This window comes from Microcaecilia unicolor, chromosome 7 (genome assembly GCF_901765095.1).
Source record: "Microcaecilia unicolor chromosome 7, aMicUni1.1, whole genome shotgun sequence".
NCBI lineage: Eukaryota > Metazoa > Chordata > Amphibia > Gymnophiona > Siphonopidae > Microcaecilia > Microcaecilia unicolor.
The window spans coordinates 88,398,382-88,418,325 of NC_044037.1; the positions used below are offsets into that span (position 1 = coordinate 88,398,382).

Sequence of the window (19,944 nt, forward strand, 5' to 3'; positions counted from 1 at the left end):
GCAGATCATCTCTAAATCATTAAGAGTTCTGGGCTGTCGCTTGGCAACTCGCAGCTTCAGCTCCCTCCATAAGTTTTCAATGGGATTAAGGTCTGGTGACTGGCTAGGCCACTCCATGACCCTAATGTGCTTCTTCCTGAGCCACTCCTTTGTTGCCTTGGCTGTATGTTTTGGGTCATTGTCGTGCTGGAAGACCCAGCCACGACCCATTTTTAAGGCCCTGGCGGAGGGAAGGAGGTTGTCACTCAGAATTGTACGGTACATGGCCCCATCCATTCTCCCATTGATGCGGTGAAGTAGTCCTGTGCCCTTAGCAGAGAAACACCCCCAAAACATAACATTTCCACCTCCATGCTTGACAGTGGGGACGGTGTTCTTTGGGTCATAGGCAGCATTTCTCTTCCTCCAAACACGGCGAGTTGAGTTCATGCCAAAGAGCTCAATTTTTGTCTCATCTGACCACAGCACCTTCTCCCAATCACTCTCGGCATCATCCAGGTGTTCACTGGCAAACTTCAGACGGGCCGTCACATGTGCCTTCCGGAGCAGGGGGACCTTGCGGGCACTGCAGGATTGCAATCCGTTATGTCGTAATGTGTTACCAATGGTTTTCGTGGTGACAGTGGTCCCAGCTGCCTTGAGATCATTGACAAGTTCCCCCCTTGTAGTTGTAGGCTGATTTCTAACCTTCCTCATGATCAAGGATACCTCACGAGGTGAGATTTTGCGTGGAGCCCCAGATCTTTGTCGATTGACAGTCATTTTGTACTTCTTCCATTTTCTTACTATGGCACCAACAGTTGTCTCCTTCTCGCCCAGCGTCTTACTGATGGTTTTGTAGCCCATTCCAGCCTTGTGCAGGTGTATGATCTTGTCCCTGACATCCTTAGACAGCTCCTTGCTCTTGGCCATTTTGTAGAGGTTAGAGTCTGACTGATTCACTGAGTCTGTGGACAGGTGTCTTTCATACAGGTGACCATTGCCGACAGCTGTCTGTCATGCAGGTAACGAGTTGATTTGGAGCATCTACCTGGTCTGTAGGGGCCAGATCTCTTACTGGTTGGTGGGGGATCAAATACTTATTTCCCTCTGCAGAATGCAAATAAATTCATATACTTTCCACAATGTGATTTTCCGGATTTAATTTGTGATGTGCTATCTCTCACTGTTACCAATAACCTACCCTTCAATTATGGGCTGCTCATGTCTTTGTCAGTGGGCAAACTTACAAAATCAGCAAGGGATCAAATACTTATTTCCCCCACTGTAGATCCCTAAAGGCTGCTGCATAAAGTTACACTTGCTCTGAAGCAGGACTAACATTTTGGGTTGATGCAGCTTTTTTTGCAAAATTAGCAATCAAAATACACTGTGTCATGCTGTTAGCAAGGACAAATTATTGCCACATTAAAATCGCGGCAGTAATCCACAGTTCATTGCAGAATGTCCTCACTTTTGTCAGTGTGTCAGTGGTGATTAGCTCATGCACTCACAGGAATGGGGGACATTAAAAAAAAAAAAAAGAGCCACAAGCCAATTGCATAGCCTCTGACCCAACCCATCTCCATTTTCTGCATCTTCCCCCACTGTCATGATTCCCTTATACATCTGAAATCCACGGTAGTCTAGTGGCCTCTCTTCCTCCCTTAACTTGACCCCTGTCTCTGAAATTAAAAATAAAAATCCCTGGTAGTCCAGTGGCCCTGCTCCTGACCTGACCCCCCCCCCCCTTCCTCTTAACGTCAAAAAAGAATTCCCTGGTGTCTAGGACCCCCTCTTCCTCCCCCGACCCAATCCCCCTTTCCCTTGAATTAGAAAAAAATCAAATCCCCTGTGGCTAGGTTACTCTCCAACCCCCTTTGTCCTCCGAAGTCCCCTCCAAGTCATACCTAAGAGAAGGCAGGAGACAGCCAGCAAACAAAACCCTTTGTAGTTCAAGCCCTGAAAGAGTGTCTTGGTGTGTGTTATTCTGGTCTTTGACTTCTGTGCGTTGAGCAATGTCTTGTGCTAACTGTGCTTCAAAAACGCCTGTTGCTTCTGACTTGGCAGAAATGTTTCTTTCAGATTGATATCCCGACTTTCTGTGGTTAAAATCAAAGTGGTTTACATCCAGGTACTTATTCTGTACCTGGGGCAATAGAGGGTTAAAGGGGGTCTTTTACTAAAGATTAGCTCGAGCTATCTCTGGTAGGGCCCATAGGAATAAAATGGGCTCTGCTGCAGATAATTCAAGCAAATTTTTTGTAAAAGACCCCCTAAGTAACTTGCCAGAGTCACAAGGAGCTGCAGTGCGAAAATAAATAAATCAATAGCTTTAATTGTGTGATTAACCGCGGTTAATTATTTTTTAATCGCACTATTAATCACAAATACATTTTAATTATTTGTTACATTTGTACCCCACATTTTCCCACCTATTTGCAGGCTCAATGTGGCTCACATGGTACCGTATAGGCTGTTGCCGGTTCGGTTGGTAACAGATACAAAGTTATGTTGTGAACAGATGAGATGGGTTTAGATCAAGTATCATGGGGTCAAAAGAGGCGGAGATTAAATTGTCCAGTACGATCATTAGTTATGTTGTGTCGCTGGGGGCTGGGGTTTTATGTTTGATTGTTGGGGTAGGCTTTTTTGAATAGGTGAGTCTTGAGTGATTTTCTGAAATTTAGGTGGTCCTGGATTGCTCTCACTGTACTTGGGAGTCCGTTCCATAGTTGTGCACTTATGTAGGAAAAGTTGGATGCGTGGGTTGTTTTGTATTTTAGTCTTTTGCAGATTGGGTAATGTAGGTTTAGGTATGATCTTGATGATTTGATTCTGTTTCTGGTTGGTAGATCTATTAGGTCTATCATGTAACCTGGTACTACGCCGTAGATGATTTTGTGTACCAAGGTGCAGATTTTGAAGATGGTCCTTTCTTTGATTGGGAGCCAGTGCATCTTTTCTCGTAGGGTTTTGGCACTTTCGAATCGTATTTTACCATATATCAGTCTGGCTGCTGTATTTTGGGCGGTTTGGAGTTTTTTTGTAAGTTGTGCTTTGCATCCCGCGTAGATTCCGTTACAGTAATCTGCATGGCTTAGGACCATTGATTGTATTAGGTTTCGAAAAGTTTCCCTTGGGAAGAAAGGTTTTATTCGTTTGAGTTTCCACATTGCATGGAACATTTTCTTTATTACCGTGTTTACTTGGTTCTCTAGTGTGAGGCTCCGATCGAGTGTGACACCAAGTATTTTTAGGCTTTCTGAGATGGGGAGGGAGTGTGTGTCCTGGGGTAGTTATAGTTGCAGGTTTGTATTTGTTTTGTTGTGATGAGAGGATGAGGTAGTGTGTTTTTTCGGTGTTTAGTTTCAGTTGGAATGTATCAAAATGCAGTTCTATATAAAACTATATTATTATGGATTAAGAACTGGTTGAAAGATAGGAAGCAGAGAGTAGGATTGCGTGGCCAGTATTCTCAGTGGAGGAGGGTAGTTAGTGGGTCCCGCAGGGGTCTGTGCTGGGTCCGTTGCTTTTTAATGTATTTATAAATGACCTAGAGATGGGAATAACTAGTGAGGTAATTAAATTCGCCGATGACACAAAATTATTCAGGGTCGTCAAGTCGCAGGAGGAATGTGAACGATTACAGGAGGACCTTGCGAGACTGGGAGAATGGGCGTGCAAGTGGCAGATGAAGTTCAATGTTGACAAGTGCAAAGTGATGCATGTGGGTAAGAGGAACCCGAATTATAGCTACGTCTTGCAAGGTTCCGCGTTAGGAGTTACGGATCAAGAAAGGGATCTGGGTGTCGTCGTCGATGATACGCTGAAACCTTCTGCTCAGTGTGCTGCTGCGGCTAGGAAAGCGAATAGAATGTTGGGTGTTATTAGGAAGGGTATGGAGTCCAGGTGTGCGGATGTTATAATGCCGTTGTATCGCTCCATGGTGCGACCGCACCTGGAGTATTGTGTTCAGTACTGGTCTCCGTATCTCAAAAAAGATATAGTAGAATTGGAAAAGGTACAGCGAAGGGCGACGAAAATGATAGTGGGGATGGGACGACTTTCCTATGAAGAGAGGCTGAGAAGGCTAGGGCTTTTCAGCTTGGAGAAGAGACGGCTGAGGGGAGATATGATAGAAGTGTATAAAATAATGAGTGGAATGGATCGGGTGGATGTGAAGCGACTGTTCACGCTATCCAAAAATACTAGGACTAGAGGGCATGAGTTGAAGCTACAGTGTGGTAAATTTAAAACGAATCGGAGAAAATTTTTCTTTACCCAACGTGTAATTAGACTCTGGAATTCGTTGCCGGAGAACGTGGTACGGGCGGTTAGCTTGACGGAGTTTAAAAAGGGGTTAGATAGATTCCTAAAGGACAAGTCCATAGACCGCTATTAAATGGACTTGGAAAAATTCCGCATTTTTAGGTATAACTTGTCTGGAATGTTTTTACGTTTGGGGAGCGTGCCAGGTGCCCTTGACCTGGATTGGCCACTGTCGGTGACAGGATGCTGGGCTAGATGGACCTTTGGTCTTTCCCAGTATGGCACTACTTATGTACTTATGTACTTATGTACTTATGCATCTAAACAGGTTTTAAATATGTTAAATTTACCCTATAGAGTTCAAATTCACATTTACACTTTCTGTGAAGCAGGTATAAAATTGTGCATGAGAATTTGTGGTTCTATTTTATAAAGGCACGCAAACAACTATGTTGCCTTTATAAAACAGGCTTAAAATAAGTAACTTTCCTCAATTTTGACATAAAGAAGCAATTGTATAACAGGACACTTAAGGGAGAAAGAGATTTTAGGAGGGAGTACCTAAAAGGATCATCTTTTTACATCTCTGAAAAATGGCAGAGCTCGGAGGCAAAAATAGCAGTAGGTGAGTAAAGCAACAACCATACAGAACCAAGGGATGGATGGCAAATGAGAGGAGCAGAGCTGATAAAAAATGAGAGAGAGACTCAGGGGGAGGGGAGGAGGGACATTTTATGATTGGGCTCAGACTGCTCCCTCCACACTTCCAGGGCACCTAAGGAGTTGATAGTTCCATAGGCCAGTGATTCCCAATCCTGGTCCTGGAGACACACCAGCGTGTCAGGATTTTAGGATGTCCACAATGAATATTCGGAGAGAGATTTGCATGCAGTGGTCACTGCCTCCACTGCATGCAAATCTCTCTCATGAATATTCATTTTGGATATCCCAAAAACCTGACTGGCTGGGGTGCCTCCAGGTTTGGGATCCACCTGGTACCAATGTGCAAGCCAGTAATCAGGTGGATTCCCCAAGGGCTTACGATGCCTATGAGGGTTTGACTTCCCCATTGCAGCATATGGCAGGAGCAGTCTCTTCAAAATGAAATACAGTATGGGACATATAATGGATGAATAGAAGTAGGGAGAAAATAAGTGATTTTCCTGTATCATTTTACATTGAAAGCAAAAAGTGCTGGTGTATGGGTCAATGTTTGCTTTGATGTCCAAGATCACATTGATCGGCACCCAAGTTCAAGTTCAATTTATTTGATTAACCACTTAAAAGACAAATCCACCAAAGTGGAGTAGAATACATAAAATATGCAAAATAAATATAACAAGAATGTCAATAAATCAATAGAAAAGAACAGTACAAGTAAAAAAAGAAAACCTATTGCACGTGCTGCATCCCCAGGTCCCAAATGAACAATCCCTCAAGTCTCTCAGCAAGAGATGCGACTCTAGACATTTGATGGAATGGAGCAGCCAATTGTGCAGAAGCATTACAGAGTGTGATGTTGATAGAGCAAATATCTTTAATTGTGTGGTCAACAAGATATGAGGTCAAGGATGGTGTAACTGCATATGTAAGATATGCCAATGCCGATCTACTCTAGCATTCTATAATGAATCTGAGCATCATGCGGCATTGGGGCACCTAAAAGGAGGTGGCCACTTTTAGACTTGACTGAGTAATGCTACATGTATAAATCTGCTATAGGTATAGTTCTATACATAAAGCAAAGGGGGTGGGATGATGGCATTCCAGAGACGGGGCCACCAATAAATATAAATGATATGTATAGGCACTCATATTCAGCCTCTCTCTATATGGATAATATGTTTGATTCAAACATGGGAAAACTAGGTATAACAGACTATTTGAGCCAAAAGTATAATTTATCTATATAACACCAAGATAAGGGGTCTTATACATTCATCTTATAAAGAAGCCCTGATATCTAGATATTCTATGTATACGTAAACTTAATTTATACTTACATATTCAGCAGTGCTAGCTATATCTATAGTGTTGCTGGAATATAGGAATAATTTGAAGCATCTAGACTAGACTTTTCCAATTATTCATTTTACTGAAAATTGACCTCTATATACTCATATGTTCCGGCCATCATATATTCACATATGAAAAAATGCATGTGTTTTCAACATTTGATCTGATGGGGAGTTTCTGTTCATGTGGAAAAAATATATAGGGTTGGAGATGTGGGGGGAGGGGAGGGAGTTGAGGGTACAAATGTCCAGGGATTACAAACCTGTTGCCTATCCTCATCAAAAACATTAATTGTCCCCCCCCCTTTTTTTTTTTTTTTTTTTAAATCGTAGGCAGAACCAACAATCCCCCAAGAAATGACTCCTACTGAGGTGTATAAATTGCTGATAAATGGAACTGATAGCTTAGATTGTAATGGAGAATACATTCCATGTGACCTGATTGTGACAGGTGAGAATGCCTTCCCTATTCTATTAAGCCATGGAAACCAAGTTGTGATCGCTGCCTCTCAATACTACACTGGCCGGATTGTGGTTATCTCCCATGACGCCTATCTGAATTTTCCCTCCTGGACCTCCTTCCTCCAAAATGTTGTGAATTGGCTGAAACCATCTCCAGATGCTTTGGTGGGTGTCCATAGTCGCTTTGATTCCTTGCTGAATTCCCTTTCAAACTCTGGTACCAATGTGCAAGCCAGTAATCAGTTTTCAGATTCCTTTGGTGTCTACTGCACGCATGCCTATGATGATGAACAAGCAAGTGAACTCATCCAATCTCTAAAGAATGGAAATGGCCTCCTTATTGCTGGTCAAGGCATCGACTGGTCAAATGAAAATGGTGCCGAGAACGTTCTCTTTGATTTTCCTGGAAACAAAATAACAAGCGTGGCAGGAATTTATTTCAATGGATATAGCACAGGGAATGGGATTTTCCCTGTCTCTACAGAAATGCCAATAAGTCCAATCATCTTCTTGTGAGTATTTTAACCAATTACCCTTTGGGTTTCCTCTTTAGGATTACTTATAGCATTCTAAAACAATCATTACAGGTTATTGCTCATCATAAAAATATGTATTTCTGTGATCACAGAGGTCTACTGATTTTATTATATGTTATTCATTTGCATTGTTAAATTGCCAGACTCTGTGCCATTTATTTTCTAGAACTCCTTGATCAACAGAGTTTAGTTTGAGAAATCTCAGTGTTAAAATATTGAAAATAAATTGTTTTAAATTACAATGTAACTCAATCCAAACTGGGATGCATCTTATAGGAAGGAACTTTTGGGGGAGGAAAAAGGAACTTGCATACAAAAGAAACATCAAAGAAATTCACATGAGACCAGGGGTGCTGCAGCATACTGGCTCAGACCAGGGCTGCAGAGAGACAAAGTTGGGCCTGTGGCAAACAATCTTATGGGCCCTGCTGCTTCCCCATGGTCTGCTATCTCTGTCCCTCTCCCCCTCCTTGCATACAGGCTGGCATCTTTTATTCTTCTTCCCCCTCCCCCCGCCATGGTCTGGTATTGCTATCATCCTTCCCTCCTCCCCTTCAGTGGTCCTCCATCGTTTCTGTGGGCTTCTGGCAGCATCAATAAAGACAGCAAGCTGCTTCTGGCTGGCCCTGGAAGTATTTCCTCTGCTGTGTGTCATCTATGTGGATACAGGAAGTTGTGTCAGAGGAGGTAGGACATAGCAGAGGGAATGCTTCCAGGGGCATCCAGAGACAGCTTACTCTCCTTATTGATGCTGCTGGCAGCCTACAGAAATGATGGAGTACCGCTGAAGGGGAGGTGGGAAAGACGACAGCGATAATGGATCGCAGAGGGCACATCTAGGTTTTTATGGCTGGTGCCAGGCCCTCCTTGGAGGCTAGGCCTGGGAAATTTGTCCTCCCTGCCCCACCTCTCAGCAGCCCTGGCTCAGACCTTACCTCCTCATCTTAACAGCTGTCTCTGTTGCCACCCAAGAGCCAGCTTTCAATCCTCCACCTCTCCTTTCCCTCATCCCTCTAAAGATCTGACACCATTACTATGGTAGGGGAAGAATGGCTGGCCTCTTCTCCTCTCCCTTCCTGATGTGTTTCTACTGGCCTATATGAGAGAAAGAAGGGCTGGCCAATCTCTTTCCCTTCCCTGGCAGAGCCATAAGCAGCAGGAAAGAAGGGGATGACCAGTGCTCCTCTCTTCTTTCCATGAACTGCCATTATTATGAGGGGATAGAGAAAGGATAGATAGCACAGGGAGATGGCGAATTAGACCTGATGATCAAAAGTAAATGTGGGTGCTAGAGGCTACTAGTGCCAGACTAGTGCCCGCATTTACCCAGCGCAGATGGGGTTGGGCGCAAGCACACAGGGAATACCACAGAACTCATTTAAATTATATTTAGACCTTTGTGGTATTCCACCCGTATGATCAGAGTACTGCGCTCTGATTGTATGGGAAGAATAGCGCCTTAACCCTAAGCCAGCTCAGAGCTGATGTTAGAGTTAAGGATCTCTTCCTCCTCCCCATGCCAGGCAGCCTGGGTTGTCACTGTCAGCCCAGGCTGCCACCAGTGCTAGGGATCTAGTGGACCCTCAACCCCCTCCCCCAGACAGAAAGCCTTGGTGGTCTAGCACACACTTGTGCCCCCTGCAGAGGACCAGTGCCCACTGCCCCCAACAGAGGACCTGACCCTCCACCCCATGATAGAAGAGAAGGCTGGAGGTCTGGTGGACCTCCAGCCCCTACCTAGTGGTCTAGTGGCCCCGAACCCCCTTTCTCCCTTATATGGTAGGGAAGCCCCACTCAGCACTTCCAGGATGCACTGCACAGGGCACGACCATTTTGGAGGCAGCGCTGGAAGGAGGCAGGAGTGCTACTCCAGCTTCCGTCATTACAAGGTAAGGGGAGTGAAGGGGCTGCTAGACCACCAGGGTGGGTGGGGGTGGGGATATGTAGCCCACTGGGCCACCAGGAAGTTATATTTTGTGTCAGATGGGTTAGGGGGCCTAGAGGTCTACTGGACCAACAACCTCCCTGTGCCCTCATGTTGGGGAGGGGTTGAGGGGACTATAGGTTCACCAGACCTCCAGACCCTGTGTCACTGTCTGGGGTGTGTTGAGGCTTGGGAAGCACTAGGCCACAAAGGCCTTGCCTTTGGGGGGGTCTGGGGGGTCCCATGGACCTCCAGCTTGAATGTTTGATAGGTCCAGGCTTTTGACAGCCCAGACTGATTTATTTTACATGAAAAAGAATATATCTTGATATTTTAAAACAGCATATAAATAGGCATTCAAATCAGTCTTCTGAAGTAAAATTATAGCTTATTTTGACATGTATATCATATTGATGTGCATTGCTGCAGTAATAACCAGCAAAAAGAAGGCAAGGCTGTACACAAAGGTAAACCAAACATAACAGCAGGAGGGAATCAATTGTATGTGAGCCATAGAAAGGGGGAAAAAAGAAAATAAATAAAGAGAAAGAGAGCAACTAATAATACATTCAGAGGTGTAGTTACCTACATTTACTAAAGTTAAGATGTGTTATTTTACCACTACCTTGTGTTATTTTGGCACAGGTTCCATTTTATGCAATGAGCCTATTAAGTACTAACTAATAACTGGGGTTAACAGTACTATAACATGTCTTAATGATAGCCCATGCTGATAATTTCCCCGCTTATAGAGAAGTTCTGAGAAAAGAGGACATTTCTCTGGTAAGTGAACACTATTTTACTTCGTGCTTTGGGAACTTAAAGATTGGAGTTTAAAGGAGGAATTATATGTTAGTGATAGGCAAAGTAAAAATATAAACAAGCAAATTTTATCAACTAATCCCCATAGTCTTTTCCCCTTAGTTTTAAAAACTTTGTACCACAGCATTAACAGATAGACTCTAGCAGGCACTGCAGGATCTAGTTTAGTCTAACAGTGGCCAATCCAGGTCACAAATACCTGGCACAATCCCCAAAATGTACAAAACATTCTATAATGCTTATCCCAGAAATAGTGGATTTTCCCCAAGTCAATTTAATAATGTTCTATGGACTTTTTATTTAGGAAGCTGTCCAAACCTTTTTAAAACTCCGCTAAGCTAACCGCCTTTACCACATTCTCTGGCAACGAATTCCAGAGTTTAATTACACGTTGAGTGATGAAACCTTTTCTCCAATTCATTTTAAATTTACTACATTGTAGCTTCATCGCATGCCCTCTAGTCCTAGTATTTTTGGAAAGCATAAACATATCTCCCCTCAGCCGCTTTTTCTCCAAACTGAAGAGCCCTAGCCGCTTTAGCCTTTCCTTTATCATTTTCGTCGCCCTTCTCTGCACCTTTTCTAATTCTATTATATCTTTTTTGAGATACGGCGACCAGAATTGAACACAATATTCGAGGTGCGGTCTCACCATGGAGCAATACAAAGGCATTATAACATCCTCATTTTTATTTTCCATTCCTTTCCTAATAATACCTAACATTCTATTTGCTTTCTTAGCTGCAGCAGCACACTGAGCAGAAGGATTCAACATATCATCAACGATGACACCTAGATCCCTTTCTTGGTCTGTGACTCCTATTGTGGAACCTTGCATGACGTAGCTATAATTCGGGTTCCTCTTTCCCACATGCATCACTTTATATTTGCTCACATTAAATGTCATCTGCCATGTAGATGCCCAGTCTCCCAGTCTCGTAAGGTCCTCTTGTAATTTTTCACAATCCTCCCGCGATTTAACGACTTTGAATAGCTTTGTGTCATCAGCAAATTTTATTACCTCACTAGTTGCTCCCATCTCTAGGTCATTTATAAATATGTTAAAAAGCAGCGGTCTGAGCACAGACCCCTGGGGAACCCCACTAACTACCCTTCTCCATTGAGAATATTGACCATTTAACCCTACTCTCTGTTTTCTATCTTTTAACCAGTTTTTAATCCACAATAGAACACTACCTCCTATACCATGACTCTCCAATTTCCTCTGGAGTCTTTCATGAGGTACTTTGTCAAACGCCTTCTGAAAATCCAGATACACAATATCAACCGGCTCACCTTTATCCACATGTTTGTTCACCACTTCAAAGAAAAGTAGTAGATTGGTGAGGCAAGATTTCCCTTCACTAAATCCATATTGATTTTGTCTCATTAATCCATGTTTTTGAATATGCTCTCTAATTTTGTTCTTTGTAATAGTCTCTACCATTTTGCCCGACACCGATGTCAGACCCACCGGTCTATAATTTCCCAGATCTCCTCTGGAACCTTTTTTAAAAATCGGTGTTACATTGGCCACCCTCCAATCTTCCAGTACCACGCTCAATTTTAAGGATAAATTACTAATTACTAACAATAAATCTGCAAGTTCATTTTTCAGTTCTATCAGTACTCTGGGATGAATACCATCCGGTCCAGGAGATTTGCTGCTCTTCAGTTTGTAGAACTGCCCCATTACATCCTCCAGGTTTACAGAGAATTCATTAAGTTTCTCCGACTCACTCGATCACGTGATGCGTTGAGAGCGTTGGCAGCGTAGTAGCTGAGCTCCGGGGACTCCACTTTTCGTACAGCCATAAAATAACCGAAAAAATAAAGATTGACAATTTCTGACCTTGTCTACTGCAGCGGGAAGGTGTATGGACCAGTATTTGGTGGCTATGCTGGATGGAACAGTGAAATGCAGTGTTAAACTAGAGAAGGGGAAAACCTCGCCTCTGCCCGCAGAACCCAAGATGGCGGAAGGAGGACTAGTGGTGCGAGAGGAACTCTCGGAGCGACAACTGGCCCAGATTTCGAAGGCAGTTGAAGCGGTTCTTGAACCACAGCTAGATTCACTGGCAGTCCAGCTGGGGAAGGTTGAAGCCAGTATAGCGGCGATCGCCACACGAACACAAGCGCTGGAACAGCGCATGTCAGATGCGGAGGACACGTGGCACAAAATGGAGCCGAAAGTAGCAGCTCTGGTAAAACAGGTCAGTGAGCATGCAGAAAAAATTGATGATTTGGAAAATCGAGCGTGCCGTTCAAACTTGTTACTGGTTGGCATACCAGAGACTGTAATGGAAAAAAAATCTGGGGCCGGCTTTGGAAAAATGGCTGCAGCACGAGTTTGCACTTTCAGACAGCAGTGGAGGCCTCTGTATTGAACGAGCACATCGGCTTGGCAGATTTCAAGAGGGAAAGAAACCTCGGGTTGTCATTATTAAAGTTCATAATTTCCTTCATAAGGAGGAAATCCTGCAGGATTTAAGTCCAAACGAGGTAACCTGACATTTGAGGGGAAAGAGATTTTAATTTTCCCTGATTACTCGGCTGCCCTGCAGGAGAAGAGAAGGAGGTTTCACCCGCTATGTACAACATTAGCAGAGAAAAAGATTCATTTTACATTGTCTTACCCGGCTGTTCTAAAGATCTACAGGAATGGGAAATGGCACAATTTTGGCACAGAGCAGATGGCCATAGACTTTATAAATAAAGAACTTAGTGGCCAAGTCCCTGCTTTATGAAGAGTGTGGAGTGGCCAGTCGAAGCTGGATGGCGCAAAGCAGAGGAAAAATCTGTTGGACATTTAATGCGATATTCCTGTGTAGGTAAACTGTATGGTTGGAAAGACACAACATGTTTGAATGTTAATAATATGATTTTGAAGTTTGGGGGAGTGGGGTCCCTAGCAGGCGAGTGACCCTAGTGATGTCAGATGGCGGAGCACATGGTTGGTTGTGGGGGGGGGGGAGGGGGGGAAGGATGGAGTGAAAGGATATGGAGTGAAAGTGGAGATACCTGTAGTTGTTACTAAAGGGAGGCTGAGACATTTAGAACAAACTATTCAGGGGCCCAAAGATTGGAGGCAGATACCCTTGGGGGAGGCTGGGCCCTCGGGGGTGGTTGAGATGGGAAGAACTGGAGTTGTAAATTTCTTAATTGATAGGAATGCAGGGTAAAGGAACTTTGAAGATTCTGTCGTGGAATGTGGCGGGGATCACTTCCCTGGTAAAGAGATACAAAATTTTGTTGCAACTGAGGGCGCATGGGGCTGATATCGCCTGTCTCCAGGAGACAAAACTGTCCGATGAAGAGCATGCCAAACTATGTCAGCAGTGGGTGGGAGACTGTCATTACTCTTCCTCCAGGAATAGAAAAAGTGGGGTGATTGTCCTGGTAAAAAAAGGCCTCCCTTGCCAGTCTAAATTGATATTTAGGGACCCAGAGGGGAGAGTGGTGCTTACTCATTTAGATTACCAAGGAACAAAATTTTATCTATGTGCAGTTTATGGCCCTAATCAATATTCTCCAAAATTCTTTCAGTCATTAACAGCGCTGGGATTGCAATATGCGGATGCCCCATGGGTGTGGACAGGGGACTTTAATCAAGAACTAGCACCTGAATTGGATAGGTCCTCACCCCGGGCTATAGCAGCGTTGGGTCGTGGGAGGGGTCTGCCGGCGTTGTGCAAATCCCTACATTTGGTTGATCCTTGGCGCCTGCTGCATCCGGATACCAGAGATTATACTCATCAATCTAAAGTGCACCACTCTTGGTCTCGAATTGATTATGTTTTGTTGACACAGTCCTGTTTTTTTTAGAGTGAGGAAAGCCTTTATAGGTCCTATTGAAATTTCAGATCATTCTATAATTGGGATAGAATTGGTCATGGGTGTTAGGGGGCCCGTTAGTAAATATTGGTGCTTTCCATCCTACCTCTACCAGGACCAGCAGTTTATAGATCATGTGAGAAATCGATGGCGTTTTTACGTAGAGATGAATGCACAGCCTGATATATCACCAATAATATTCTGGGAGGCCTCCAAAGCGGTGCTTAGGGGAGAGGTTTATTGCATTTATGAGCACACGCACAAAGTGTCTGGTGGTGGGTACTATTAGATTGGAAGCGGCATATCGGATTGCAAAGCGACGCCATATAGCTAATCCATCTAAGGAAAACCAAGAAAACATGGCAGCTGCCCTGGCAGCATTGAACATGATGATACATGAGAAACACCAGAGATTATTCATTGCTAGGCGCCTTAATTTTCAAAGATTTGGGAACAAGTCTGGTAAATTATTAGCGCGGGCAGCTCGAGTCCGGAGGTCAAATCAATTTATATCCCATATTCACTTACAAGATGGGTCTTGGGTCTCGCAGCCAGTGGAGATCCTGAAAACGTTTCAGGAATATTTTAAGGGGATTTATTCTCAGCCGGGGGATCATCAGAGCTCTATGATAAAAGACTACTTAGAAGATGCGGGTATGCTGAGTTTGGAGCCCCGAGTTAGAGAAGCTTTGGCTCTCCCCATTAGGGCACAGGAAATCTAACAGGCTATAAAGTCCCTTCCAGTGGGTTCGGCTCCGGGCCCTGATGGCTTTTCGAGTGAGTATTATAAGATATTGGGTCCGGACTCAGTGGGCCCCCTAGTCTCTTATTTTGATGCTGTGGTGGGACGAGGGTGTTTTTCTCCAGGAGAAAATGAGGTGCTTATTACTATAATCCCAAAACCGGGCAAATCCCCAGATCTTATTGAAACCTACCGGCCCATATCCTTATTAAATGTGGATATTAAAATTCTGGCCTGGGTTTTGGCAGATAGGCTTGCGCAGCATTTGCCATCTTTAATTGGTAACTATCAAGTGGGATTTGTGAGAGGTCGTCAGGCCACAGTAAATGTATGAAAGGTATTGCTGTCCATTGCACGCAGTCATGCCTTGGGAGAACAGTTGATGTTGGTAAGTTTGGATGCTGAAAAAACATTTGACAGGGTGCAATGGGCATATCTGTTCCAAGTGTTAAACTATGTAGGCGTGGGGGGCTGGTTTATGGAAGCGGTCTCAACATTATATAATAACCCTTCGGCTAGGGTAGTTGTGAATGGGATGCAGTCCGCTTCCTTTCCGTTACAGAGGGGTACAATGCAGGGTTGCCCACTATCTCCATTATTGTTTTTGTTATACTTAGAGCCACTTTTACGAACAATCATGAGGGATCCGGATGTTGTGGGGGTGAGCATGCCATCGTTGGAGGTCAAGGTGTTGGCGTTTGCCGATGATATTTTGCTGACCCTGACTAATCCAGTCTCGTTGATACAACATTTAACGGCAATTTTAGAGGAATTTAGTTTTTTGACGGGCTTTTCTTTAAACTATCATAAGAGGGAATTTGAAGACAGTGGGAAGGAAAATTTCCATTTCAGTGGGCACAATCCAGTATTAAATATTTGGGGGTTCACATTCCTGCGGATTTAGCAGACCTTTATGCATTAAATATGGAGCCGCTAAAACTTAGGACGGCGGAGTCTTTGCAGCGATGGCATGCTCTACCGATCACCTTATTGGGTCGAATCGCGCTTTACAATATGGGCCTCTTTCCCAAGTGGACATATGTGTTTCAGATGCTGCCATTTCATTTGCGGCCCAGTGAGGGAAACTGGTTGAGGAAAAAATTGACCTATTTTTTATGGCAGGGAAAAAGGGCCCGTTTGCCTTTTTCTAAAGTAATATTACCACGTTCAAAGGGGGGGGTTAGGACTTTTAGACTTAAAAATTTTTTCATTGGCAAGTAGCATGAGGCATCTGTCTGACTGGTTCCGATCCACTAATTTTTTCTCTTGCACAGGGGCAGAAGTGGCACTTTTGGGTAAAATGCATTTTTCCTATTGGCTCCATGCGCCCTCCGGCGAGTTGCCGGGGTTGGGTCCCTTCCGCTATATTCTCTCTCCTTTGAGAGCCACCTGGAGGTGGCTGGGTAAGCATTATCAGATAGACACAAGGGTTTCTGCCCTGTTGCCCCTTGGAGGTAACTTGGCTTTCCCGGCGGGTGGCTCTTTGGTTCTTTTCCAGAGGTGGGCCGCAGCGGGAATCAAGTATCTATGGCATGTGGTGAATGAACAAGGGGTATTAAAATCATTTGAGGAATTGAAGGAAGAATATGGGTTGGGTGTGCAAGATTGGTTAGCATACATTCAATTGAGACACTATCCAGCTTATAATCGAAAGACAAAAACGCCTATATTGCGACCTAAATCGGGAGATAGGCGTTTATCTCCCAAAAACGAATAACGCGGTATAATCGAAAGCCGAACTTGGATGTTTTCAACTGCACTCCATCGCGGAAGCGTACAAAGTTCATGGGGGCGTGTCGGAGGCGTGGTGAAGGCGGGACTGGGGCGTGGTTATCACCTGAACAGAGATGGGCGCCTTTCGCCGATAATGGAAAAAAAAGTATGCGTTTGTAGCTAGAATTTAGGGCACTTTTCCTGGACCCTGTTTTTTCACGAATAAGGCCCCAAAAAGTGCCCTAAATGACCAGATTACCACCAGAGGGAATCGGGGATGACCTCCCCTGACTCCCCCAGTGGTCACTAACCCCCTCCCACCACAAAAAATGATGTTTCACAACTTTTTATTTTCACCCTCAAATGTCATACCCACCTCCCTGGCAGCAGTATGCAGGTCCCTGGAGCAGTTGTTAGGGGGTGCAGTGGACTTCAGGCAGGTGGACCCAGGCCCATCCCCCCCCTACCTGTTACAATTGTGCTGCTTAATGCTTAGTCGTCCAACCCCCAAACCCACTGTACCCACATGTAGGTGCCCCCCTTCACCCCTTAGGGCTATAGTAATGGTGTAGACTTATGGGCAGTGGGTTTTGAGGAGGATTTGGGGGGGGCTCAACACACAAGGGAAGGGTGCTATGCACCTGGGAGCTCTTTTACCTTTTTTTTTGTTTTTGTAAAAGTGCCCCCTAGGGTGCCCGGTTGGTGTCCTGGCATGTGAGGGGGACCAGTGCACTACGACTCCTGGCCCCTCCCACGAACAAATGCCTTGGATTTATTCGTTTTTGAGCTGGGCGCTTTCATTTTCCATTATCACTGAAATACAAAAACGCCCAGCTCACAAATTGTCGAATAAAACATGGACGTCTATTTTTTTCGAAAATACGGTTCGGTCCTCCCCTTCACGGACCCGTTCTCGGAGATAAACGCCCATGGAGATAGACGTTTTCATTCAATTATGCCCCTCCACGTCAGTTCTTTGCCTGTAACCTCATTAAATAATGTTTCCTGGGAAAAATTTGGTGACATTCTTGGGCTGGAGGCACAATTCCGTGTGCCCTTAAACTACTTTCATCGTGGTTTGAGAGACTCTTTGCAACCAGTGGATTGTCGCCTGGTGGTACAAGCCTGGAACTTGGAATTGCGGATTAACCTGCAACTGGAACAATTTCAGTCCTGCCTTAATTCCATTTCTGCTTTGACAAACAATGCAGCTTGGTGGGAGATACAATATAAGTTTTTGTTTTGCTTGCATTTATCCCCGCATAGAGCGTATAGAGCTACGCTGCGAGAGTTGAATGAGTGTCCAAAATGTACGAGCACTTCTGCCCATCTGGGGCACATGTATTGGGCTTGTGCTCCAATAAGCGTTTTTTGGACTGAATTGAGCAGCCATGTATCCCGGATGTGGAATCACACATGGAAACCGGCTCCCAAGCAACTGTTTGACCTCTTTGAGGGTGGGGGGGAAGGAAGAGGAAGGGAGGAGGGTGGGGTTGGGGGGGTGAGTTAGGTTCAAATGTTAAAATGTTTCAGGCAAAATACTTACTGTGTTGTATGCTTTCTCTGAGTGGATTGCTATTGTTGCATTGCCTTGAAATAAAAAGATTTATGAAAAAAAAATCTAAACAGGAAAAAAAAAAGTTTCTCCAACTCGTCAGCTTTGAATACCATTTCTGGTATCGGTATCCCACCCAAATCTTCCTCGGTGAAGACTGAAGCAAAGAATTCAATTAATCTCTCCGCTACGGCTTTGTCTTCCCTTATTGCCCCTTTTACTCCTCGGTTATCTAGCGGTTCAACAGATTCTTTTGCCGGCTTCCTGCTTTTAACTGTACCTAAAAAAGGTTTTACTAAGTGTTTTGGCCTCCAACGCAATCTTTTTTTCAAAGTCCCTCTTAACCTTCGAAAAAAAGATTATGTTGGAGGCCAGGAAATTGGAGGGGCAAGACTTCCTTTGGCTGAATCCATGCTGACTTTGTCCCATTAAACCATGTTTATCTATATGTTTCATAATTTTATTCTTTATAATAGTTTCCACTATTTTACCTGGCACTGACGTCAGGCTTACCAGTCTGTAATTTTCTGGATCACTCCTGGAACTCTTTTTAAAAATCAGCATTACATCACCCACCTCCAATCTTCAGGTACTATGGACAGTTTTAATGACAGGTTACAGATCACGAGCAACTAATCAGCAATTTCATGTTCGAGTTCTTTCAGTACACTAGGGTGCATACCATCCGGTCCAGGTGATTAACTACTCTTTAATTTGTTGATTTGGCACAGTATGTATTTCAGGTTCACCAAGATTTCTTTCATTTCTTCTCCATCATCACTCTTGAAAACCATTTCCAGTACAGGTAGATCTCTTACATCTTCTTCCATAATGACTGAAGCAAAAAATGTCCTTGTCCTCCCTATGTGCCTTGTTCTTCCTGAGTGTCCCTTTTGCTCTTTCATGATCTAACAATCTCATGGATCCCTCACAGGCTTTCTGCTTCTCATGTACCTGAAAAAGTTGTTACTGTGAGTTTTTGCCTCTGCGGCAAGTTTCTCTTCATATTCTCTTTTAGTCTTCTTTAGCAATGCTTTGTATCTAACTTGTCAGTGCTTATGTTGCTTCTTACTTTCTTCATTCGAGTCCTTTTTCCAATCTTTGAGAGATGTTCTTTTGATTCTAATAGCCTCCTTCACTTCACCTTTTAACCATACTGGCTGTTTGTTCTATCTTAGTAAATTTTAGCTACTTGGCACCATTTCTTTGGAATACCCTTCCATTACATTTCAGTTGTGAAAATAACTATGTCGTACCCAGAAAAATAATAATTCTTTATGTAATGCCCCATAGAATGAGTACTATTAGAATGCAGGGGCATGCGCCCCCACAGATTAAGCCCTGGCCTCCTCTACTTTGGACCCTCCCTCCGCCACCACCGACCCTCCCCTTCCGCCGCCGATCCTCCCCAACCCCCACCAGCAGAAATCTTCTTCAGCACCGGTCAACTCCGGCGCCTTCGCTGATGATCTGTTTCTGACTCCTGACGGCTTGCGTGCATGTCCTGAATGGGGCTACATACAGAACGTGCACTCAGGACATTGGTAGCCAGAAACAGATCATCTGCAAAGGCGCCAGAGTTGACCGGCGCTGAAGAAGAATTTGGCTGGCGAGGGTTGTGGGCCACTGCCAGCAAAGGTACCTGGCGGCGGGGGAGGGTCGGCAGCGAGAGGGGGTCCAAAGTGGCGGGGGGGGGGGGGGTCGGCGGCTGGGGGAGGTGGGCTAAACTGTGCCCCCCACCTCAGGCTCTGGACCCCCCCCCTCCCGCCGAGGTCTGGCTACACCTCTGCTAGAATGATGGATTTTTCTAGGACCCTGGGGGTAGGGAGGTCCCTGCCAGAGGGCTGGTGTAGTAGGGTGTCCCTGGGTGGGAGGAGTCCCAGCCCATGGAGAGTGATTTGGAAATAGACAGGGAAAAGAGTTACCCTTGTGCTGAATGACAGGAGGGAGGAGTTGCAAAGGGGATAAAGATTGGAATTATGCCCATAGAGGGGTCTTTGGTTGCCTCATAATCCCTGACCGAGAGACCAGAAGGAGAAAAGGGGAATCCCAAGTGAGGAATGTGGCTTCCGGTTAAAAATGGAGGTTGT

The 19,944-nt window shown here is 44.6% G+C and overlaps 1 pseudogene; it reads left to right on the forward strand.

Moving 5' to 3' along the window:
• Window positions 1–2,528: 2,528 nt before the first annotated feature.
• LOC115475006 overlaps window positions 2,529–19,944 on the forward strand; it is a 132,933-nt pseudogene continuing 115,517 nt past the window's right edge.